This window comes from Homalodisca vitripennis, unplaced genomic scaffold (assembly GCF_021130785.1).
Source record: "Homalodisca vitripennis isolate AUS2020 unplaced genomic scaffold, UT_GWSS_2.1 ScUCBcl_317;HRSCAF=2048, whole genome shotgun sequence".
Lineage (NCBI taxonomy): Eukaryota > Metazoa > Arthropoda > Insecta > Hemiptera > Cicadellidae > Homalodisca > Homalodisca vitripennis.
This window is the reverse complement of record NW_025776447.1, coordinates 72737-85661: the sequence shown is the minus strand read 5'-3', so window position 1 is coordinate 85661 and position 12925 is coordinate 72737. Positions and strand designations below refer to the sequence as shown.

Sequence of the window (12925 nt, the reverse complement as noted above, 5' to 3'; positions counted from 1 at the left end):
TTGATACGAAAACTAAGCATATATTTTAAGCGAAAACTATTTCTTAACCTCAAAACACATAAACACCACATAGTAAAATTATCAATTGGGAAAATTCTAAAACAATAAAATAATATGTTACATTCCCGATCTATATAGAAAAGAACGTGTGAAATAAATCTATTAAAATTTTAATTTAAGCATTTAAAACGACCAACATTGGCAGGGATTGGGACTGCCTGTGCTTAAAACAATTGCCGTGCATTCATCACTGTTACTAGAACCAATAGCAATGGATGCAGTGACACTGTTATGCGCACCCAAGTTAGAGCATTACATATTACTAGGGCCAGTCCTTGGGCAGGTCGTCGCCCTTCTAACATGTAATACTCCCCTCCCTTATTATGTTTTTTATTTGAATTATTTAGGTTACATCACGTGTGCTGCAGTCTACCGCAGACAATATGCACTTCCTCGACAAGAGAATTATGTAGATCCGTAAATTCTTTCGAAGACGTATTAAACTTTACAGCATAATTACTTGGTTGTACCGTTTAATGTTTCAGATTATATAATTTTTTTATTATTATTGTAGTCCGTGTAGATTAAAACAAGAAAAGAGTATTTTATGTAACAAAGCCCTATATAAAAACAGTTTATTCTATTCTCGGTTGCAATTTAAGTAATACATATGAATATAGTGCTTACCCCGTATTATTGAAGAACCTGCCGGCTTGGGTGATCGTCACGATCACCTGCATCTTCAACTCATGCCTACGCCTGGCTCACTTCCCGACCACCTGGAAGGATGCCAAGGTTATCATGATACCCAAGCCCGGCAAGGACCCTCTCTTCCCGGAGAACCACAGGCCGATCTCCCTCCTACCTGTGCTCTCCTTGATTCTGGAGAAGATCGTCTTGGCGCGATTCCCTGAGGAGTCCTTCACGTCTATCAGGACAGAAAAATTCGGCTTCCGCACCGGCCACTCCACCACCCTTCAGCTTCGCAGAGTCCTGAACAACATCACCGGAGCTGTAGGAAGGAAGCACCACTCCACTTCGGTCCCGATAGACGTAAGCAAAGCTTTCGACAAGGTGTGGCACGAGGGACTGCTCTTCAAGCTGTCATCGTCTCCATTGCCTGGCAGGATTTTCCGGCTGCTCCGCAGCTATCTCCAACTCCGGAACTTCTCCGTCAGCGTTGCCCGATCCACCTCCACGACCCGCCCAGTGACATCTAGTGTGCCACAGGGTTCAGTCCTCGGCCCGATTCTGTACCTGTGGTACACAAACGACTTTCCGGTCGCTCCGAGAGTGCAGCTCTCCCTGTATGCGGACGATGTGCTTCTCACGGCCACTTCTGCCAACCTGAGGATGGCTGGGTTCTACATCCAGCGGCAGCTGCACCTACTGGAGCCCTGGTTAACAAAGTGGAGGATCAAGGTCAACGTTGACAAATGTGAAGCCATAAACTTCACGAGGACAATGAGACAAGGGGACGGCCGTCTCCTTCACTCAACGGCGACGACATACCGTGGAAGACTTCAGTCAAGTACCTGGGGGTACTCCTGGACTCCAAGCTGACCTTCACACCCCACGTCAAGAGGATCTGTGGCCAAGCGAGGAAGGGCTTTCCATTTTCCATTTTAGTTTCAAGTATAACCATGTCACTAGGCGCGCTCCCTGCTTAACACACGTGTTGACTATAAAAAGAGGAACGACGTTATACTATTTGATAATAATAATCAAATTTAGGCTGACCAAATTATCTCCAACCATCATACCAGGTTGAACGGAATAGTTAAAGAATGCACTTAAATATGTTTCATATAATCTGAAGGATTTTATTTTAATTCGTATATTTTCCTAGACGCCATCGTATTCTAATAAAATACGAGCGTATCAACATCGATTTTATAACAATTTTTAAATCACTCTCTCACGCTCTTTATTTCCTGCGTATCAACTTATAAAATACAAAAGGTATTCTAAAGTAAACTATGGGGTCGTTCGGATGGTGTTCTCTGTTTGTTATCTACCCAATCCTCAGACAATAGCATCAAGAACAACTGAAGAGATGCTCTCTTTGTCTCTTGGAGATCGGTTTTTACAAAATTCGCGAGTTTTAAGGGAATTCTTCAGGTGATTGTTTATTTATTCTCTATAAAGCAAAGTAATACTGAAATAGAGATTTTGTAGAATTACTCTTTATATTATCTTATCTGCAATTTCTTGTTGATTAAATGAAAAAAATTGAAGTAAAAGTTAGTGGTATAAATAATATAAAAATACGATTGAAGGTTTTATGATCAGATTAAAATATCAAAGCGTTAAGAAAAATAAAGCAATTTTAAAACACCATCATTGCAGCCTGGTGGCCATTTAAAATTAAGCAGATAGTGATATTGTTAAAGGCAACGTCTGAGGAATCGTTAGCTTTCTTTCCTATACGTGTTTTTTTGCGATTTTGTTAATGAGTAACACTGTTAATGCAACTTCCCGCTATCTCAAGCATATTGAATATACAAATAAACTACGGTACTGGTTACAGTTTAATTAGTTCTCGCCTATTTATAAAAAATGTTTCGGGTATTTTTAGTCTAGTTTTCGAAACGTGTGGACCCACTTTTTGACAGACCATGTATTGAAAACCAACTAAAACTATTATACAGGTTAGATTTTAGGTAGTGCAATAGTTCAGCTATAAAAATATTAGTTCTGTCTTTAACTTACTTTTTATACTACCAGTAGGTATTATATTGCAACAAATATTCTTGCTGTAAGCGATTACCTACCTTCAGTAACCATTGAACTTTCCCTATAACGAATATTGAGTTTTTTTAATTTCTGTGATATTCACAAGATGGTAGGAAATTTAAGAAATTTAGTTTTTTTTTAATAGATATCAATTATAATATTTTGATAAAAATTGTCACCTGATACCTAGGGGATAAAGAAGTCACAACAACAAAGAGTTAGGAATCGTGTACAGGATTATATTTCTGGATCTGGATGGCGTGAAATTCCAACTGAAGCAGCGCAGTCCACTTGTACACAGCACTACCTACGACAGAACGATTTTTCAATCAGTACATCTTGTGAACAAAGGAACCAGTACAAAATGCAAATTGGATGGTAACCAATGACCAAATAAAGACATTCCTTTGGGTGACAGTACACTCCTCCTTCACAGCGAAAAGTGACACTCTTTCATGTGGAGCGTTATGGGATCTCATGCCTCGGGAGAAATGTCTTGATCCCTATCTAGCAAGCCATAATATCGTAATTTGTTATAGTACATTAATTAATCAATGTAACACAAAATTATGTTTTTTATTTGTACCACACATTAAAATATCTACCTAAAAAGATCATATATAACAAATACTATTGTTTATTTTATTGAACTAAAATCTTCACATACATTAATATAAAATATACAAATATGATGTTGGGATATTTTTATGAATCGTTAAAAATATTTGCCGTACAGATGGAACAATTCGCATAAGCCTTTGTAACTCACGAAATCTGAGCCTGGATAAAATACAAAAAGAAAACGAAGACGGTTTTTACTCATGAGCATCACGGATCTCGGAGGCTATACTTCGACGTTTAGAGAAGGAAACTATATAATATTTTGGTAAGATATCGTAATGTGAAGTCTCTGCCAACTAGACCAGAGGTGTCGATTTATCATGTAACGGACTACCGTAACCTCAAGGCTATCTCGCTGTCGCCCTCCACAATAGTCTCAACTTTGTACCAGTTTTATTACTTATATAAGTCTAAGAATTATATACTCTCAAACACGATCATATGAAAACGACTTGCAACAGAACACTAACTAGATATATTTTAAGTAATATTCAATAGGTCCTGAAAATTTTGTTAAATAATTATTACAATTATACGAACTTTCTAAAAATATAAAATTTAAAAAACCTATTTGGGACAAAAACTAGGATCGTTGATTGGTAACGAAAATTATACCAAATTATTTTAGTTACATCATTTACTTATAATAGATGTGTATTTAATTATTGTTTACTACACATTTTGTTTACTCAAACAGCAGAATAAATATATATAAACCTTAGTACAATCATATCAGATTTATTATTTTTTTTATTTTTGGATTGTATGTAGAAATAAAAGTTACAGAATGAAACGTCAATGCTAAATATCTTTAACAATATTTTATTTCAGCCCAATCTTACGCTGTTGTACTCTCTCTCTACTTCATCGGAACTGTTATTATTTGAACACTGTTATAAAATCTAATTCAATGCAGAAAAATATGAATGTAATACATGGCGAGATATAACGAAAACCTGTGGGCTTTATATCTAGCACAAACTTAATGTTTAAATAGGAATGGCGTCTATGTTAATGCATGTTCAACCATGAAATTCAGCTAATTGTTATTGAAGCAACAGGACTCAGTAGTATGACGCAATTAATTATTTTGAAGCCTGCCGAGAGATGTAAAATAATTGTTTTCTGTACGATTGTTTGCCTGTCTATCTGTCCACGGGACGTATCGAGAATGAAATAAGCTACGGATGTGCATACAACACTAACAAAGCCTGTTACGCAACACATGGTGTGGCGTACTAGACAAATTACCCTCTTGGATATTAATTTTTTTAATGTACTGGAAAAATTACCCTCCTAGAAAAAACGCACCAAGATTGCACATTTTTTAATTCTACATATAAAAACAATTACGTCCTAACAATACACAAAAAAACTTAAATGTCACACTATGTATACTACCTTACCTTAGAACTTATCCCGGCTAATTTCCGCAATATCCTTCTTCCCGTAAGCAATAATATTGAAAACAAAACTGGGACGCATAGTCTTACAATATATTACAATATATATAAGTCAAAGTTAACTGTAAGGCACCAACTGTTCTCCGGCAAAGTTCCCAGAAACCAACTTACAATGTTCCGAATTCCATATAAAGTTACGTAAAAACGTTATAACTTACAGACACGATAAAGCAAGGTAGTATAAAACACTCGTATTTGGTTAATTGTTTAAATCGAACAATAAAAATGCCTCTCGACTAGGTTATGACGTCCAATTTTTCACATAAACAGTAAACATTGTGAATGACACAGCTGAACAACAATCAACTAAGTTGCACAAGTTTCCATGAATACAAAGTAGAATTTAAACATAACACTTTTATATTAGTTCAATTATTTATATAACGTTTTCATATAAGAGAGAGAGAGAGAGAGAGAGAGAGAGAGAGAGAGAGAGAGAGAGAGAGAGAGAGAGAGAGAGAGAGAGAGAGAGAGAGAGAGATCCAGTTCCTGACCAGAGCCCTCGGAAACTGAGAAAATTGAAAGTTCAGCCTCCTGTAAGGACGATAAGAAGGTATATAATGTGGTCTGGTCTTACGTCCGTCTGCTTCCCCTTGGAGCTCTCAATTGCTGGCGACTTGAAATTCTTCGTTCAATTATTAGAATATTTGATGTAAATTTCTTGGAAGTGGCCTGACAGTGGTAAGTTTAATTCATCCTAAGCTATATACCTCTAAGAAAACTCAAATTAGTTCGTCAATGATCTTTTATATCTTTTTGTAAGCACGTGTCGCACTTATAAATATTTGTATTAATTTAAAATTTAAATGTATTCATTGTTTTGACATACCACTGGCTACTCAGTAGTCCTGAACCCTTGACTATTCCGTTGAGGAAGTTCCACTATAGATCCACTTTAATCCAGAGGTGAGGTTTCACACTCAGAGAGCAATCTTATACAGTTTATAGTTCCACAGAGAGCAAAAGTAAAGTTATTGAAAAAAGTCATCATCAGTTTTTATGTTTGACATGACACCCACATGCTTCGAACTACGTCAGAGAGATGTTTCTATTTGCCATTGTCTAAATTAAATTAAAAATTAGGAAATTATATTATGCATTAGCTAAGACCAAACAACTTGATACAATTTTTGTAATAAGCTATATCTTGCTTTTTGGTAATGAAAGTTACCACTTTATTTTATGACTTATTTAGTACACTAGTCTTATAATATAACTCTAATAATATTACTCTGATTTATACTACCTTGTCAATTACTACTATCAAATTATTTATAATTGAATTTATTTTTGCTACCTTCCTTTCCCAATCAAGACATTATTTACCCGATTACCTTTACTGTGTACCATTAATGTATTGGATAATGGTCATGGCCAGGCAATGGTGTGTATATAGTCTGACCGAGACTGCATTAGCAGATCAATATATATTAGTTTCATGTAACTCATTATTATTATAGGTATGTATATTTATTTTTATTTTACGCTACTATATCTTACATCACACGACATACTGACACATACTTATACCTATGAATCCACGAAACTTTTATTGTGATTTCATTTTCAGTGCATGTTATCTGTGTGCAGTTCAAGTAATGTTTGAATTTTCAGTGTTGAATTTCAATAAACGTGAAAATATGATCTTCTATTGAATACCATACGATGATTTATTATGCTGGCATAACCCATTTACTCGCGGTGTTACTCATAGTTTTATTGATCAACAATAAAAATATTTCGATCATAGGATTTAACTATAAAACTAGTTTATACAAAATATAATATGAATATAAGGTAAGGAAATTACCGGTATATGTTATCATTTGAGATTTTAATGTGTTTTATAATTCAATTTAGAAATTATAAATGTTTATAAAACAAGAACAGGTTCTATTATGTGATGCTTTATTTCATTCTATCTGATTTGATCTTATCCCTGCCTATCCGGCTTGGATTGTAATCTGGAAGGAAATCTAATTTGCATTTTAATATATAAACTTCGCAACTTACTTTTTCACTGGCCTACATAATGTTTCTTCACAGATGTTTAACATTGCTAAATTCCTCTAGTAAATTTTAAGGACATTATCTATTATAGGAGATTTTATAATATGCCACATACGTTGTGCTACTTAGCTCTTGGTCCCTAAATGAATTTGCTTTACACTTGAAAGTTTGAACTAGCGAAGCTAGTTACGTGATCCGTGGTATACAATATATACAATACTACTGCCTTATAACTTTAAAGTGTATGTATAGATAAGTTATATGCAATATGAAATGGATCAAGACAAATTGAAATAGTTTTTGTATTTGTGTAAAACCCTTTTAACAAACCTCAAATGGGCGCGGTCATGTATCGATAAAATTGTATCTTGTCGGTTGTACAACAGTTTTATATATTATGTGCAAATAGGGGAAGTTAAAAACCTATAATTTGTTTAAATTGTTTGTAATTGCTTTATTATTGGAGCTTTATTCAAATGCACATCCTTTTCATTATTTTTAATGCAAGCAGACACTGACCTACAGTTATTTTGATCTGGATATCCTGTTACTTAATCTATTATGAATACGTAAACAAACGCAAATACTATAAGCTTTAGAGTTTAGAATTTGGATTACATATTATCATTTCACAAGTTTAACTGACTAGCAAAACTTGAATGGAAAAGTGTGAAAGTGTAGAAAGTGCGTGTAGAACTACATTTAACTAGAACAACAATTCTCCACTACACAACATATTAAGGTAACTAAATTTATCTGCTTATATTAGACTTATGTTTAAATATTTGTCCTATGAATATACTTAAAATTATTAATATTTATTTAATTAAGGTATATTACTATAATTATATGTATTTTTGGAACTTTGTGTTTTAAAATGATACATTATTATATGCTGTTTTTAATGATTGTTTACAGGGTGATATCGTCAATGCGGCAGGAGGCCGCCCCTCTCACACTAATACACACACTACACATACACAAGGTAATGTATTGTTCTAGTTAAAAATTTTATTGTAAGTTTGACTACAATAGTTATTTCAGAATGGCACAATAACGTTGATTATATGGCTGATTATATGTTTGTAGAGAATAGTTTTTAATCTGTATATAAATACAATTACTCACGCCAATTATCAGGTCATGAGTTAAATTAATTTTATCTTACTATCTTAATAGTGATTTTTATGGTCATTTAAAAAATTTAATATTGCAGTTCTTGAAAAGGAAGCAGGAGGCTTTGTCCCGAGTGGAATATGACTATGGTGACACGTAAAGTTGTAATCAAAATGTCAATGTTCCCAGCGGCAAAGAAATGTTATGCTGCAAATGTAATAAGTGTGTTTGTTATCGCCTCGTTTATAATTTGTTGTCAAGGTTAATAATTTTTCCGGAGATCTCTACTAAAGGTCTTACAATATGTTTAGCTACAAATACTAACTATATGGCTATGTTTACCGATGATCTGGCCAAATATGAAGTATGGCCTAGTAGGCATATATCGTTTCATTTTTAGTTCTTAAATGTGCAGTGTTTAAAGCATTTTATATGATAATGTTGGAATCTTTTCGTGACATAGATAGAATAGATGTATTTCAAATTATGGTAAATGTCACTCAGTGGGAATTGGTTGAGAGTTATCGAAACTTTATGTTGGTCTTATAGGTAACCTAAAACGTATCTCAATAGCAAAGATAAAACGACGAATAAATTAATAAAAATATATACCTTACTTTAGCCAATATATTGAAATGGCCATAAAAGCCGCGGCATGCCGTATCATGGAAATGAAGTGATTATTCTAAACAGAAAATATTGTAAATTTTATCATTGTTGTTTCCTCATTGGGTTTTGTTAGATGTGTTGTAGATGCCTATGTTTTGAGAATAAATATTAGAAAAAGTTTTCACTATTTAATAATTTAAACGATTATTATAACTAAATTGTAAATCCCTAAATTGAAATTCATTAAAATGGTCTTTTTAAACATAAATTTTAATATACATCTATTATGTAATTTACCATCTCGGGTTCACTATAAGAGATATAGAACAAATTTACGGTTAAGAATTGGTGCTATAACTGTGAACATTATTTAGTATAAGTAAAAATATAGGTTATTAGAAACAAATACGAAAGAAAATAATTAATCCAGGTTTAACTGTCGGCACGGCTCGGTAGTCCCGTTCATCATGGTCACTCTAACATGTTCTGACAAGTTGGCTGTCCTGCCTCTACTGACGTTGATCTCCTTCGGTTTAATTTAAGGTTCAGTTAATACTAGATACACTTATGTGCAGCATTAAATTGGGAATAATTTTGCTGTTCATATTGTTTTGTCAAGTAAGAAAGAAAACGATTACAATAATACAAATAAAATTATATAGCCAATTACCAGAAAATAAACAATAACTTTATTTTATTAATTTTCACAGCAAAAATATCTTTCTAGGAACGATTTTACAACCTTTAAACCCGGATCTTAAAATTATATAAGTAGTACTTTTTAAAATTATTATATAGTAGAATTGTATTTTAATACCAACACAGTTAATACGCACAAAAGTTATTTTAATATTTCGTAATGTTGCCACGAATCAAGGTATAAATATACAAAGAACTGGAATGAAGTTTTGAGAAAAGAGTCAAAATCAATTAATATATGAGGTTTTTGAAAAGGGTTTATAAAATATGTGGCACAAGAGAATCTTAATCTTGCGGATCATCATCTATATTACACATGGAGAGAGTCACTAACTGCAATAAAAAAATATTTCTTAGCTTTAATATTCATTTACAAGATTTTACTTCCTGTTATCTCGAGTTAAGAAATGATTATTAAGCCATTTAAAACAGTTCCTACAGTTTATCTTTCTTGTAAACCTGTGTAATTTTAAAAGATGAAACAATTAAGTGACAGCATTGTATTCTTCTAAAAGAGACCTTTAATTTGATATATGTATCAATCAACGTCGTATGCGGATAAATAGTAATAGTATTTGTCCGCATATTTTGAGAACTAACTGAAATATAGACTAAAATATATATTCTTTTAAACTTTGAAGAGGTTGATGATAGGGCATTTAATTCCTGATTGGCTCGAAATAAATTCACGGGAGATATCTTAAAATACATATTTTTAAGAAAACTGAGTAACACGTAACGTGTAATGAATTCGCTATAGACTTGCATGTAGCCTTAGGGAACCTAGTTATATAATTCGAGATGTTCCGTATACCTTTAACTAAGGTATAAAAGATAAAGACTTCGAGATAAAATGGTTTCCGTAGGCCTTTAACTATAAGGTGCATAGATATGTTACATGAAATATTAAGTTAAATAAATCATCTATAAATAGGATTCATCTTGTTGTACCACCCTTCGAGATTTAAAATTCTTTTTTCATCATCAATGATCATGTATCGTTGACACATTTTTGTATCTGTTATTGTAATAGTTGTAGTTAATTATGAGAAAATACTGAAAGTTTAATTTGTGGTTTGGTTTAATTTATTATTTTCTATTTGAATTTTGGTAAAATACCCATATTTTGTAATCGAGCTTAAACGTTTTAATTATTTCTGGCTATCCCGTTAGTTAATTTTGTAATGAAGACAAGCGTAATCACTGCATAAAGTTTAAAATGTCTCTAAAATAGTTCCCTTTTTCTAAATGGACTCTATATTTAACTTAAACCTCAGAGTATACCTTCAAGTGGTGCTACTATAACCTAATATAACCAAAGATTTTTGTTCAATCATTGTTCACTATATAAAAAGTTTTTATAAATTTTAATATATTAGATAGTTAAAAAAGTACTTCTTTTATAATATAAAGCCAACATTTGTCATTTATAAAATTCATGGCTTATCCTGCACACTGTAACGCCAAAATAAACGTATTTGTTGGCTTAACTGTTGTGTCTGTCACTTGAATACTTACATTTATCATGTCATTGTCAATGTTTCGATATTCATAAATTTTAAAAAAATGTGCCCCACAACAATACACAGTCTTATGTTTCATCCCGAAACTTAATTAGTTATTGCAAGGGTGATTTGAATTATCATTTACACCTATTAAGTTGCAATTTCAGTACGCTGACGACCTATAGCTGAACATTTATCATTGTTTTTGTTAATAGCATTATTAGTAGAAATACTCACAATGTAAAATGTAGTCTTGGACTCATGGGCTTGCATAATTTCATTTTATTACATTTCTTCTGGTCTATTGGATTCTAGCACAGCATTAATTATGTCATTGTCTAGTTGCTGAAACGCATCAAAGTCAGCCTTGGATTTCACTACATTTATTCTATATTATTCAGTAAATTATTTATTCACACCATTAATAAAGAAGTGCATTTACCTCAAAGAGATAAATCATTTCAAAATATAAACGCTCTCTGAATTTCAGGTCGGTTAAGAATATTACTTAAATTCACTATACACTCTTATTTTGCAGTTACTGAAAACATTAATATTATGACAACATTTTATACTTGATATTTGTTTACAAAAATCACATGTTTTCAATAAATTTACACTTCATATCCTAACAAACTGTAGCCATTGGAACTGAATGACGAAAATCACTCTGCTATACCCAGTACCATGGAGGGGGGGGGGAGGAATGCAATGTTCCGTATATAAAAGGAAAAAATTGAATAAAAAAATGGTAGTACTGTACTTCTTAATTGCTCAAATGTATACAGTAAACAATATCTATCACGTACAGTTCTGATGCGGACGATATTCTATAGCTGTGCTTCCAATTTATTTGGTCTACTCAAAGCTGGCTCAAACAACTTCATACGGTGGTTCAGATTTAATAATTTAACTGAAGAATGAGTTGAATAAGCGGGGGAGAGGTAAGTTTTAGAAATATTAATTAATATAGATTAAGACATATCATTCATGACATGTAACATATTTAATTATCCGTTTTGGTTTTCCTAATGTATGTCTCGTAGAACATTAAACTGTTTTATCATAAAATATGAGATATTAGTATTGTACCTATTAAATTATATTTTCGCATTTTTTACGTTACTAATAGCTATTTATTCTAGCTAAATATTGTCCAAATAAAATGTATACAAATGTATATAACTTAATCTCAAATCATAGATAACGACGTTTTGTACAAAGTTTATTTAATTCGAAGCAAACGTTTAAAATTAATTTCAAGCAAAAACATTTAATCAAAAGACCTGCAGATTTAGAGTGCAACACGATTTTGGATTTGGAATTTTTCCATGTTCAATTAATTTAGATAACTTACTGAAGGTTTATACATTTGTATCTCTACGTGAAATTATAGGTGTTTAAAGTAAGACAATAAGCCTATTTCATACGAAATTCTAAAGAAAATATACTGAAGACAAAATTTGTAATTTTAAAGCACATATATGAGTTATAGATTCAGAGATTAAAGATATATTTTGTTTAGTTTACAATTTATTATGAAAATCCTATTATATAAGGAATTAAAATTCTAGAATCAACCCGTTAAAAAATTTGTTTTCTTAGAGAAAATTAAAATAAAGCATCTTTTTGCCTATTTTACGTATAGGTCATATACAAATTAAAAAATGTTATATGTTGCTTAATTTCAAAGTAGCCTATAAATTATTTCCTACTTTAAAAGCCTCTAATTTTACGTTCAGTAATTAAAATTTGTTCTACTTTTCCTCTATTAGGTTAATTTATTACAAAAGGATGTCTGTTTAACATTCAAAAATAATTTTCTCATTAAAAGTTGGTTGCAGTACTTAAAAAAATACTCTCAAAATTTCTTATCCGAGATTTTGAATTAAATTACCGAGAAAAGTTTATCAATTTCCTCAATAAAAATTACGTTTTATATTTTTATTCAATATAATTATATTGATATAACTATTTTTAAGACACGATGTAACTATAGAATTTGTTCAAAATACACAAATAAATTCTTAAACTAATTTTAAAAAGTTTTTTATACAATATTTTTTTATTAGAGAATGATCCTTTTTGGGTCAATGATACATAGAGAAAAGGTTAATTAACCAGACAGCAAAGTGACGTGACAGTAAGGCCGGTGCCAGGTGTATG

At 32.0% G+C, this 12925-nt stretch overlaps 1 long non-coding RNA gene across 3 annotated transcripts in view; it reads right to left on the bottom strand.

Annotated features, from left to right (window-relative positions):
* The window catches only part of LOC124370576, an 82169-nt gene that overhangs the window by 62397 nt on the left and 6847 nt on the right, over positions 1-12925 (bottom strand). For 2 of the 3 annotated variants that reach the window (XR_006923196.1, XR_006923194.1), the window contains exon 2: positions 2923-3043. This is a non-coding gene — a long non-coding RNA (uncharacterized LOC124370576). Of the gene's footprint in view, positions 1-2915; positions 3044-12925 lie in introns of all 3 variants that reach the window. The other variant, XR_006923195.1, reaches the window with a different exon arrangement.